The following is a 13,891-nucleotide window of genomic DNA, read 5'->3' as shown; positions in this document are numbered from 1 at the left end:
GACCTATAGCTTTCTGCAGAATTCCAAAAATAAATGGCAACTTGAATCAGTGACTCAATTCAGTATCTTCATTTGGTGGAAGTACATCCAGTGAAATGAAGGAGATTCTTACAGGTGCTACTATGACAAAGTAATGCCTGAGAAATGATCACACATCACAATGTCCAGCCGAGGGTTGCTGACACAATAGAATTTCTTCAATGAAAAAAAAAAAACGAAACCTCTTGCAGTCAGACAAATTGAAAGCAGAAATACCAGAGAAGGGAAGAGGCTAACTTTAATACCAGTGGTTTAGAAATACATTCTTACATTGACGTGACAGCAACAAGCTACAAAAGCAATTATGGGCTGCAATGTAAACAATGATGTCTCAACAGCAAACTGTCCGTACAGTGCTGCACAGAAACCTTATAATCAATTTTATATGCAGCCTTAATGAAATGCACTTAATTTACTAGGCAGGTTTCAGTAGAATGGGAAGAGTGACACTGACATTTGGACTACAACTTTTGAATCACATCACTGCAGGTCCCTTAAATTGTGGCTGTGAGCTGCACAACAACACAGACAGATCAGAGTGGACTGAGTGATGTATTACAGAGGGAGAGCTGCTCATAAAGTTGCTAGATTTGCTGGATTTTACTCACTAGAGATCTTCAGGTGCCAGGATTCATGGGCTTTGGAGGGGATTCATCTTTGATCTTGCCTTCTCAGCACTTCCCCTATATCTATCTCTGAGAAGCAACACTGTTCCATTCGGAGTATGCCATCATTTACAGACAAGCCCACGCATCAGTAAATCTCCTCAAAACTAAAATTGAGGGGGCTGTTCATGTAGAATATGAAAACCTAAATTGTAATCAGTACCACAAATCGATATAGATTTTTGGCCACCGATGTTGATACCGAAACATTTGGCAATGATTCCTAAGAGGGCGTTACTAAGTGCTTACGACAAAGACATTAATTAGGGGTTGATTTTTTACAGTGTAAACATATACTTAATTATAACTATAATAATAAAGAGAACACATACAACCAAATTTAGAGAACTTGAATTAAGAAAATGACATTAATGCACATAATTTTTTGTAAAACCAAAGGTTCGGCATACATAGGCATATGTATGCGATTAGGCATACATAAACGCTCATATTGATATGTCTATGAAAGACTATAATGTATTGTAGGTGAACCGATAAAACAAATATAAATCAAAATAAATGAAGCTCAACTTTATATCCAATGTGTTTGATAAGAATATTTTTCATTTGTTTGGTCCATATGTCATTTTAGCAACGCACTCGTCCTTCTTGCCATGCGTCTGTATTTTTAAGTCTCTTCCTTTCAGTGACATTTCAGGGTTGTTTTTTACCACTGCTCGCCACAGTGGTATGTGGCCCTTGGTAGTAGTGATCAACAGACTTTAATCCAAACACTTATTTGATGTTTCCAGACAACTCGGACCCTGACTCGAAATGAGCTGAACAAACAGTTGAATCAGGTGACTGTTGCCTCAGTGGACTTTAAAGGCTCCAAAGGAAATGTCAGTATAGTTCAAATTACGCATGATCAGATGAATGAGAGTTGCTTTGTTGACATTTCTGCCTTGCCCCCCCCAACAAAAAATACCAAATAGTATTTCAGGGGGGGTTCACCCATAATGATGTTTTTCAAGAATTTATTTTGTGGTTATGAAACAATCTTGCTCACTTCTATTGGCGAGTTGGATTTATAATTGAGTGTGATCCACAAAAACCTTTGAATCCAATTCTAAACGGTCTGTGTTCACATCAAAAGCTGAATACTACTTTGTGTCTGCACTGTGTGATGACCCGTCACAAAGTAATACGTCATAGGTATTAATTAACAATCCCATGAAAAAGTTGAGACAGGGCTTTTTGCAAACTTTTCTCTGTGATGTTGACTTATCACCTTTGACTCGTATAACAGTGGCCCGTCACTCAGGGGTGGATCACATGCTTTGTCTGAAGCAGCCCATGTCTCATTTATCACCTATTGTTCAATAATGAGCCACTACAGCTTCCACTCACTCCTGGCAGGAGCAAAAAAAATAAAAAATCTGAGCTGATGCAGTCAGCCTCTCATTATTGTGTGATTACTTGCCCAAGGGGGAAAAAAAAACCTCAGATACACACACAAGCACGTACATGGATGTAATTACCAGTGGCATGGAAGACATTTCAAACACTGAAACACATCCATGTCTGACATTGGCAGTAACACTTCTTCTTACCCTTGGGCATTTTCTATTTCTGACCTCTTCTAACAAGCCATCTGTGAGATGAGCGTGTTGTTTGGATTATAAATTGTTAATTTTAAATTGTTGATAAGTCCATCAGTATCAGGTGACAGCTGGCTGAGTCTTGTTCAGCACCAGCGTAATAATGACTATGTTGATTTCCTTGGGAATTGTTAGGTATTATTTGGATTTCCTTCGGAAACACTATTGATAGTAATTATAATTATTACCATCGGTGATGAGAATGAAAATGATGATGGCTTGGTTTTGGCTGTAATTCCCTTTAATCCTAAATACAATTTGAAGGCTATTATATGGTACACGGTTGGGATATGGTGCACAGCGGTATTCCTGTCCTGCTGAGTTGTATTTGTCTTCCTGCAACTGCTTCCTGGCACAGATGCTTCGCACCACACAGCATGTGCTTAATAGCACATGCATAATAGGAAATTATACACAAAAAAAGCACAATGCTTTACTTTAGATGCTTTGGAGCCAAATTCTTATAAACTTCATCCACTAATGAAAAGCAGCAAACTGTTGTCTATCAAAGAGCCTTCTCAGTGTCCCTTCGCTTCAGGTTAATAGCTGAGGTACATCTGATCCTGCTTTGTCAGGGATTTTGTCAAAGAAACTAAGACATCTTATAAACTAGATACATCTCAGAGACAGCATGTCGAGAAAATGACATTCCCAATATAAGGAGGTGTCATTGGTCCGTGGAGCCTCATTGCAAATAGGCTGTTTGGGGCCTAAAGCATAATGGAAATGATTTACCAGGTTTGACAAGTAATTTTTGAGGGGTATTTCCTTCAAAAAAAAAGGGCCTCAAGTCATGTTTTTTGACAGCTCATGATCAGGACAGTATCTCCCCAAGGACCTTGAAGGTCTCAATGACATTCTGAAGACTTTTTTTCCTTTTGGGAAGGAAAAAATAAAATGCACCATGCCAAGGAAGCTGTATTCTCTCAGCCTTAAACCTGCAAATAACTTGAGAACTTTTACAGCATATCTATGAGAAAATACAGCATTTTCATAGCCTGAAATAATATTGTAACCTACATTCTTCTGTTTTATTCAATACCTGGAATGTATAGAGTGTATAGGTTTGAAACATGAAAAAGGGCTTCAATATAAAGTGTATAGTTCTCAAACATGAAAAAAACTCAAATCAGGTCAGCGTTCCCTCTTTTTCAACAGAGCGAGCACTGTTGATGTTTTACATTATGAGGTTTTCCCACATTCTTACTATGAAACTATGAAATGTCCTTCATTATATGATATTTATGGCACATGCAACAGGCTTTGCAGAAACAAACTATTGTGTTTCCTAGAACAAACTGCCTCCATAACAATGTCAGTATATCAATAATCAGAGAAAATGGACACAGCTGGCCGCTGCTGTGCTGAGGAGAACACTGGTGTGACGAGGACAAGCTGTGCCGATGGCTTGTGTCTGTGAGATAAAACCCCTGCCAAAGAAAAATGGGAGCATTTACAAATCCCTCACATTTGAGCACAGGCACACACATTAAAAAGGAGGAATGGTCAGAGTTTGCCCTCTTGTTACTGCAGAAATGGAGGTGTTCAGGACAGCAGGGGGTGACAGCTTCTTGATGGGAGACATCACCTAGACTGCTGACATATAACGGAAGAATACAAATGTGATATGCCCTTGGATCAAAGGACCGATATAGAAGTTTGAACAAAACTTCAACGTCTCGCCCGCTGTTAAAAAACAGAGCTGCTGTTGTTTTTCTTTTTCTGGTATTCTAAGTTATGTTTCGATATATACAAGGGATATTCTTCATCTTGTCCTATGTTCTAAAAAAAAATACAATGTGAAGGACTAGTTAAACATAAACAAACTCGGAATAACCCTGAATATTTTAAAAGGAGCAATTTTCAAACATTTTAAACATAAAATAATAAACAAGTGAGGCGTCTAAGTGAATTTCTCCACCATCAAAATGAAATGATGAAAAGCTTATTCTGCCAAAAGAGTTATAATAACAATAGCAATCACCTGTAAAAGCAACAATACATCCTAATGGAATATTCTCCATTTGTCCATTACCTCTAGAAGAACATAGAAATGCTTGAGAGGAAGACATAGTTGTCAAATAGCTTCCAGAAAAGTTATTCCATTTTATAAACCAACTATTCTATGGTAATTGTTAGGTTAAACTTGTGGAAGCCATTTTTTTTCAAATTCAGCCAATATCTCCTCATGGTCCCCTGGCTGTACATTCCGTCTGTACTGTAAAAAAAAACTCCAGTTCAAACAGCCCTGGCTCTGTATTTGGGAAAAGAAGAAAGCTGGACTACCTACACAGCACAACACTATTTCAGCCAATCAGCAAAAAGAGTATTCCTGCTAGTGCACAGGATACAGCGATTTCCATGGGAACAGTCATAAACACTAGATGCCAACGGTACGCTAATCCTTTCTTGAAGTGATGTATAAATAAAACATGAGGAACCATCTCTAATGAGATAATCATTCCTCTGCCTTGTGCTGTGGAGGAAAGTGGCCTCAGATAATGTACATCGCCACTACTGTTTCAGAGCATAACAACTACTGTTAGCCATTGGAAATGACTCTCTGCCATCTCACAGAAAATTATGCCCGCAATCATTTGCACAGTAGCACTCGTGATGTTAAGTGCTGTAGCATCACAGGCGGCAACTTAACCCAAAGAAAATAAAGAAAGGGGGAAGATCCTCATGAACCGTTTCCACGGTGAAAAGTGGAAAAGGATGAAGAGGTTGCACGGTTTCTCCTGAAAAGTGAGTTTCATTCATTTTATTTTTCCAACATGTGATCTGTATTGTTTTCTGTACATGTGCAACACTGGAGGATGGAGCTTCTGAAGCAGTGAAGAGAAAGGTTGTTTTGGTCCGAGTTCAAATATTAACAATCATTCGCCAGAAATGCTTATCCTACCTTTAAGTTTATGCTTAGGTACTTAAAGGTTAATGTAACCAAAAGAACGAATGTCCGCTAATACACACTGTAGTTAGGAAACAACTATGGTGATGATTAAAATTAATCGGCATTGACCGCCGGTGGGAAACCGGAAACAATCAATGTTCTCCTGTGTTTAAGTCTGTTGCATCCATCAAGCTGAGTCCTAATGCTACTAGAGGGCTTTGTCACTTGAGGGACATTTGCTGGAATGACAATGCTTTGTTTTTCTTGAGTGAACTGTGTCGGGAAAAAGAGACTGAGGCAAAAAGTCCCATTACTCACAATAATCTGTTTTGCTTATTGTTACTTCAGTGGGATGTTTGAGTTTCTTTGTGCATGAATTGATTTGGGGAAATCAGTCAGAGGTCACTTCATGCATATGATGCTTAAAGCTATTAATGAGTCCCAAAAGTCATTATCTCCTTCTGGACCGTAGTTCTTTGTGCATTTGCTTTTTCTCCATCATTTCCACATCGTGTGTGAAGAAAATGTCCTACTTTCATCACAGACCTCAGTCTTAGCCACAACAGGAACAGAGCTTCCCTCATTAATCATTTAGGGAAGGCAATTTGCACAGCACCTGTCCCAAGCAGGAGGCTATTAAGGTCCTCAGTCAAAGAGAAACCACAGCCTTAATGGTTGGGGAGTAAAGCTCATTTACAAAATATTGCCTTCTTTGGACTGCTTGAGCGAGCTGAGCTACAGGCCAGTTTTCTTCCTGAGGTGTGTGTATGTATTAAATCAGCCCTTCAAACACGGTATCCTCAGGTAAAGTGTTTGCTTAGTCAAGACACACTGATTGGGATTAATGTTTGTTTTGCCTCTTTTCCATTGCCTCAAAGTCTTTATTGAAAAGGCCAAACAAGCATTTCTGTTAGGCCTACACAATCCTTGTTTCTGTAATGCATGCTGCCATTTAAGTCCACCAAACCTTCAAGGTGGCAGTTCTTATAAGACAAAGCTCAGAACAGCATCTGTATTTTCGCAGCCTCCTCACTGCAGTCCCCACACCCATTCCTCGCGACAAGCCAAGTTTGAGGATCAAGCTAATACCTTCAGAATTATGATGCTGTGGGGCAGACTTTGAGGACAGTCCACAGTGTGTTTCCTCTGGTCAGAAAATGTAGGCAGTGCTCATGACAGTCCCACAATTTTTTTCTCTCTGTGTCCTTCACTACCTGAGCTTTGAGCCTTCAGAGGGAGATCATAATGGAGAAATATGCAGTAGTACCCAACAGACACTCTCCCTCAAGGATCCGGTCCAGTAAATCGTATAACAGGGCTTAACTCCCAAGAGAAGAGTTCAGTTTGAACTAGCGGCACTGAGATTGCCTGATGGTAAATGTGGAGTTGGATCTATAAAAAATGTACACATGCAGCCCTACATTGTTCTCTAAGCAATTAACTGGTAAGATTGTATTAGTATATGTTGTTGAACTACTATAAAGGAAGTGATTTCCCGCAGTAGAGGAGGTTATACAACCGATCAGACAGACCACTTGTGATAGAATCCCCTGCTCTACATGCAAATAGACATGTACATAATCCCGTTTGCGAAGCAATGCATTGCGTTTTAACAGACCAAAACACGACTGAGCCAACACACTGGAACAAATGCAAACAAACGTGTGCGGAATTTACAAGAAGGCTCAAATAATTAAGAATCAGTCGCAGACAGCGTTTCAAAATTTATACATTTTCTTGTCATTCAACAACACTCAAACATGCACCATTTTAAAGGGAGTCTGGTGATATTGCGGAACACAAACATCTGCTGCTTAAACAAGAGCACAAACACGTCATTTGCCTCACAGAGAAGCAAATGGTGATCAGAAAGCATGGTTAATGTGTACATACAGCACGTCAGGTGTGTATACAGTCCTTTAATGTGGCCCAGGATGCATTGCTGAATGCTGTCTGAGCAATTGGATCTTAATTTTAAAGCCTTCTATGCATCATGTAGCATGATTTATTTATCTATATGAACAACATTGTAAAAAATCAAGGAATGAAAAACGTCAAATATCAATTCCATCTTATTTCTGTTGAGAGTTGAACTTAATGAGTGACAGAGATCACCAATCAAACTAATTAGAGGGAATATCAGCCGATACCGACCAGTGGCAGATTTATCGGAGCACCCCTACTACCAGTGATAGGAAAGTGTCTGTCTTTCTGCTGTGGACACTGAAACAATTTATGGATGCTTTGATCGCCACCGACATTGCGAGATCTCTTCCAGTGCTGCCGATAGCCAGCATGATTAAGACAGATGGCTCAACGTGTTTGAGAGAGAGATACAGTAAGGCAATGCAAAAGACATCAAGTTAGTGTTTTTTTTGTTTCATTATGAAACTGGCGAAATAAACAAAGACTATGCCTGACAGCTGAGTTTATATGATACTAAAAGGTATTTTATCTTTTCAGTTTTAAGCAACAAAGCTAAAACCAGCAACTACAGCCACAATACTATCCAATGAAGTATTTCCTTATTATCCTTTCATGCACTTTGCTTTGTCACTAGCTTACTTACCATAGGATGAAACCCTTTAGTGACAAATGCATATGCTGCCAAGTGAGTCACTGACATTAATAGACAATGCAAACAGTCCAAACTGATCTTAACGATTCACACAGAGACAGCAGTGTCACATTTTCAGGGATGTCCCTGTCGGCAGAGCAGGACCTATCATCTCTCTAGCAGACAGGAGACGGACAGAGCCCAGAGGAAGGAGAATACTAATTCACCAGCCAATGCACTGCCAAGCTGTCATTAATCTCCATGCAGCTCTACTGCTTTTGCTATTAAACATTTATTCAATTTGAATACAAAATAAAATCCCTAAGAAATCTAATGTCAAAGCTGGGGAAAAACTTTTCTTGAAATATGCTTCCGGGGCTGATATAGGGCTCATTGCACAGCTCAGATGGTTGAGAATGAGGTCAGTGCCTTTTGTTATGTGAAACCCACTGCCCCCATCCCTACCCATCAGCAAACAAATAATGGACCAGCACAGCTTTAAAATAATCACATTGAATTACAGAATTAGTATGTACAATGGGATTCATGATGTACTCCAGTATTAATGGCACTTCCTTAATGTCAAGTAGCATCCACTGGTTAATATGTGTGTCTACAATTCCAAGCAGGAACAAGGTCTTTGACACTTCAGTGGGTTTCATTGTCTTGGATTCTCATCCACCCATCAAAAAGCATTTTATTATTCAGTATTTATCGTATACGTTATATCTTCCAATTGCAGCACCCTGGTGTATCACGAGCGAGCGGCAGCGTGTGCCTTCGGCAAAGTCGAGAGGTAGCCTGTGGGTTCAGGGTCCTGACAAGCTCCACAGGTCTTTCAAGTCTGTTCGCAGCTCAGGTCAGTCATAGGTTTCTATAGAGATTGGCCTGTAAGCAGTGGCCTGGTCAAAAGGAGATAAGGGTGACAAACATAGAGGCCACCATTGGAGGAAAATTGCACAAACACAGCAAGCCAAACAGAGGGCACAAAGGCTGTGATATTCCTGTGTTGTGCTGAATTGCAGGGGCAGTGACCCTAATGAATGCTGCTCTCAAAAACAAATAAAGAGGTTCTTTTGGCCAGGTGAAATGTAAAATGAATAAAATATCATGTTTGTTGTGTGTGCTTTGGCAAACCAGCAGGCCAATAAGCAATTTAATTACATTCTAAATTAAAAACATTATATGTACAATAAAAATAATGTTTTTCATTCACTGATAGAAGATACCTAAAAGAAATTAAAAACAAGTTACCAACTGCAAGTGTATTTACCAAATCCAACATCTGACAGTGGCCCACATATTTTTATTACATTTTAAGAGATGCTTGGCAACAACACTGCAAAATTGGTGTCGAAGACCTTAATCCATCCACCTTAAATAGCTACATTTGAACACAACTCGGGTAACCCTCAAAAAGATCATTATCTCCTTTAAACAATAATCACCTTAGAAATCTGCTGTGCAAAAAAAAAAGTCAGCTAATTTACCTCCAGAGGTGCGAAGGATTTGCTTACATGATCAACATAACAATGAAGTTAACAAAATGCATCACTCGAAATCTATGAGTTACTTTTAACTTTCCATTCACGTCCACTTTTCTGTTGCATTTGCCCATCATCACACAAAGGATTTTCAAGGATTTCAGAGCTGAAGAAAAAAACAAAGTCCTACAGTTTGAAACAGCCTGTGGCTATATCATCAGCTGGCTTAGCACGCTTTGATATTCGAGGTGAAGCTGAATAGACAAGCAGAAGAAAAGTTGCACACATAATGTGAAGTTAAACCGACATGGTTTGACTGCTGCAAAACAAGTTGAAACTTCTGTGGTGAAGAGGGAAGTTGTTGAGGGTAAGTCCTGCCTCCACTCTATTATATCGAACTGTAATGACCGGTTTGAATTCAAAGTATTTAGTCTAGAAGCGCATCACACCAACTGAAAAAGTTTGCTTCGTGATCCAGCAGAGGACGCTCACTATCAGCTTCACCTACTGCATGCCCGCTCGACCTATCAGTAAAGCCAGACTGAAATGTTACGTTGTTTGTATCATGCACAGGAGACGACAAAGGGGGGGGGGGGGGGGGTGTTCACCCATGTCTGACTGCATGCAGGCAGGGGGAACAAATTGTGTGTCATGTCATTTATGGAAGCAAACATGATTTATGGAAGCGCTAGGTCACATATTGACCTAGCTCTGGTAAACTGGTTGGTAAGATGCATTTGAAATGTTGACCACAAAGTGTCTATACCAGCGTGTACCTACAAGAGACGGTGTCAGCAGCAGTTATAAGTTAAATGAAGTACAGGGGTTTGCACAGGTTTGTAGAATTGAAAGTTGTCACCAGTGAGCACATACAGTTCCAGTAAGCAAAGTATACTTAATCACATAGTACTCAACTGAACACTTATTATATCAAGATTACAGATCCATTCATTTATGTGGCACATTTATTTTGCAGTATGAGTATATATAGCTTTATTAGTTATTCTATTCTCATTTATATTGTTAGTTCTATTTAAGCACTGGTCCTGCTTTACTTCACTTATAATACACTTTATACTATTTTTTTTCATTTTTACTTAATGTTTTATTGTTGTATTCACTATATGATGTGAATATTGGAGCAGGCAGCCACACAGTAATTTCCTTCAGGATTAATAATATCTTATAAAAGCCATAAAGGCAGGACAAAGCTTTTGTCAAGTATCAGTATAAACCTGCTTCATATATAATTCAAGTATGCAGAAAAACAAAAGGTTTGTTTTTTCATCTCCAGTTTATGGTTGGTACTCACCATTACTTGGCAACCTGCAGCTGTATTCAACACAGGAAGGCACCTTGCGTCTCCAGCTACTGCAGCAGTGTGGATAGCTCATACCAAAATACACTAGAAATGCACTAACAATAATAAACCAGAATTATTTCCTCCTCTATATGATTGCATTGTGCAGATAAGAACTCCTAAACGTTGATCTTGCAGTCTCTTGTCAAGGCTGCAGGTAACAAGCGCCACGTGTTGGGGGAGTTTAAACAGTTTGCAGAATAGTTCAATAATCTACAGAAAAATGCTCAACCGCCTCACCTTCATATTTAAAAGTTAAAAAACAACGCAGAACTTCTTAAGTATCACTTAGTGAAACAACTGTCACTTTACAAACTTCACCACACTGTAAACCAGTGTTTTCTATCTCCCAGTTTTTCACTTGTTCCCCCTTCAACTTGGTTTCACCCATTTAAAGATTGATTGGCTGTAGACACCTTGAGACCATGATAGATTCAAGGACTGGTCCAAAAGGAGGATATTCTATCTTCTTACTTACAAACATACTACATAGATAAATCAGACGTAACTGAGCCAGTACATACATTTTTGTTACATTATTAGTATTATTGATAATTCATCATTGAGCCAGTTCACAAATAAAACAATGTGTCCACCTAATTAGTTCAGGATCCTACAAAATTACATGATGTGATCATTTGATGTATATTTTTTATTAATTTTAATAGTTTAAACTTCTGGTAAGTATTGGAATTTAGTTTTGTTGAGATTTGTGTATTTTAAGATACTTTGCTACTTATGCTCAATATTGTTTGTGGCTGTACTCCACTTATTCATTCTTTTCACTCAGTAGAGACCACACGTCTTCTTACTTTCCTGGAATCATGAACATCCTAACCTAACTTTCCATCAGGCAACAACCACACTTGTAATTTACACAAGACTCCATGAAATATTCAGTAAACAGCTTTAAATTACCTAAATTAATAACATGCTTTTTTGGAAGACATTTAGAGTCTAGAATAACTTTCAATAAATATGCAGATAACATAATTCTTTGTTTTCAATACATTGCCAAAAACAAGCCCAATCCACAAATCCCAAATCAAATAAGAATACATTTCTCATCCCTTAAATCCCAAACAAACTAAGTGGGAACTCAAACGCAGCGCTAATACAGAGAAGATCTCAGAGGCATCAGATACAAGAAAACATTTTCCCTTGTCATCTCATTTCCTGCTAGTGTACAAATAATGCTCATTAAAATCAAAATCCTGTTTTTGTAGTACAAACCCTGCTTTTGGATTTACCCCCCAGTTTAACAGTCTTAAAAGAGAATTCTAAAATCTCATGTTTTTAGCATTGTTTTTATTTCCCATCTCTTCATAATGAGGTGCAATTACTACATTTTTATCCCTCATGGTTTATGTTTTTATCAAATTTTACTGTATCATTATTTAAGGCACTTGTTTTTTTTATGTAAATCTGTGTATTTGCCTCAAACAGAAGTTGCATGGAGGACATTATAATTTAATGTTTTAACATAAAAGAAATCTACAAATAGCAGTCATTTATCCTAAAACTCTTTTATTGTTGCTTTAATGAGGATGCAAAAATGAATGGAGGAGAAGACAGAATGCAGCAACAAAGAATCTCCAAACACTAGTATCAGCCTCAAACTCATTTTTGGGACCAGTAGATTGAAAACATTTAGAATTCATAAAAGAGGAGCATTAAATTGTTCAATTCAGCAACCAGCGTAACAAAATAATATTTTTCTGATTTGAAAAATGTGACAATAGTGTGTGTGGTCTTAGCCGCTGAGTAATGGCCTTTTCAGGTGTGGCTGTAACAATACTGATAAGAACCACTGACTGTGCATGAAGATGGATGGTTTGGCTCCTCCCCGAAAGTGAAGCCAAACAAATGAAAAAATGCTGCAGAGTAATGAACATATAAGAGAACAAAGAAAATCTGGTGCAGAGGTGCAGTAAGTATAAATACACAGGGTCAACTATGATGAACACCAGGGGCAGGTAGACAATTAAGTGTAGGGCAAGGAAAAGACAAGAAAAGAAAGTACCAAAATAAAACAGGAAATTCTTCACAAACAGTCCGGGTGAGAGGTCATGCATGTTATGTTAAAACATGTCTCCTGGAGGAATAAAGGTTTGAAGAAATAAAAAGCTGTTTATTCATATCACATATTTATTCTGTCCATTTGAAATATAAACTTTATTCTCTCCAGTACTCTGTAGTTTCTTAAATAATGAAATATTTCATAGATCTATAAGATTTAATAAAATTTAAATATCCAAATATCCTGCAATTATTGTATAGATGAGGTTCTGTGGCTCGACAACAATATAATAATATGTATCTTAGATAAGTTTTGTCTTTAAAACTGATTAAACAGACCTGGTATATTTGAGATCTAATTTAAAAGGTGATGTACAAACAGCAGTGATGCAGGAGTTGGACACCACAGGTACTTTGAAAAAACACATACTCTGAAAATTCTACCATTATATACCTATAATTTGAACCTTAGTATTTGAATATTTTCTTTGTATGGCCAATTTTAATTAAAACAATATGCTTTGAATTTCTGTGCTTTTTTACACTTTTCAACACAACAGATTTTTATTAGGCCAAAGCGTGGCCCTGTGCTTTGGAGCAGATATTCCAGGGCCTCAATGACAACATGTTCTATACAGTCCAGTTGATGCTGCAGTTAATCCAGAAGGGGTTCACAATGAACTGCGTGAGGGAGCTCTCACCCCATCAGGCATGGCACTTAACAGAGCTCTGCCATTCTATCCACTTGACTATCAGAGCCTATAGAATCATTACAATAATCCAATTATGTCAGAAAGTGCAACACATGCCTGTTAAGCTTTAAGGCAGCCACTCACCCAGTGAGTGCCAACACATGAATAGGCTTCGGGATGCTTCTTCAGAATGGCCATTGTAAATTTCACAAACACCATGTCTTTAAGAGACAGCCTACAGCTCAACCAGCAGCAAAAAAGCTCACTTTGTGATGCAGAGGTCTTGCTAGTATCTACAGGTGCATATCTGAACATGAAGAGCGAGTGCAGCTGGAGATGGACGCAGTGGAGCATGTCCTCTGACACTTGACAGTGTTGTTAGAAAAGACGAGCGAGCAGTGACATCCCTGTATTAACAGGCAAGTGGAGGTGAGGGGTTGATTGTTGATAGGATTCTTTTAAGGGACTTTGAAGGCCCCAAGCAAAACAAGACCTGGGGGACCCTACATAGTACCACGACAAACCAAAATTGCAAAGCTTTTGGCAGAAAGATAAACTGGCATGGGGCCTTGAAGGCGGGG

General features: G+C 38.6%; 1 long non-coding RNA gene across 4 annotated transcripts in view; it reads right to left on the bottom strand.

Moving 5' to 3' along the window:
- The window catches only part of LOC109631214 (uncharacterized), a 110,061-nt gene extending 99,101 nt beyond the window's left edge, over positions 1–10,960 (bottom strand). Inside the window, exons 1-2 of one of the 4 annotated variants that reach the window (XR_011244424.1) lie at positions 10,840–10,960; positions 10,552–10,655 (exon numbers count right to left, since the gene is read on the bottom strand). This is a non-coding gene — a long non-coding RNA (uncharacterized lncRNA). Of the gene's footprint in view, positions 1–10,551; positions 10,812–10,839 lie in introns of those variants that run through there. The other 3 variants (XR_011244421.1, XR_011244423.1, XR_011244422.1) reach the window with 3 other exon arrangements.
- Positions 10,961–13,891: the final 2,931 nt, after the last annotated feature.

The sequence above is a fragment of the Paralichthys olivaceus genome, chromosome 10 (assembly GCF_024713975.1).
Source record: "Paralichthys olivaceus isolate ysfri-2021 chromosome 10, ASM2471397v2, whole genome shotgun sequence".
Classification (NCBI taxonomy): Eukaryota; Metazoa; Chordata; class Actinopteri; order Pleuronectiformes; family Paralichthyidae; genus Paralichthys; species Paralichthys olivaceus.
Note: the sequence above shows the minus strand (reverse complement) of the source record. Positions and strands in the feature narration are given on the sequence as shown.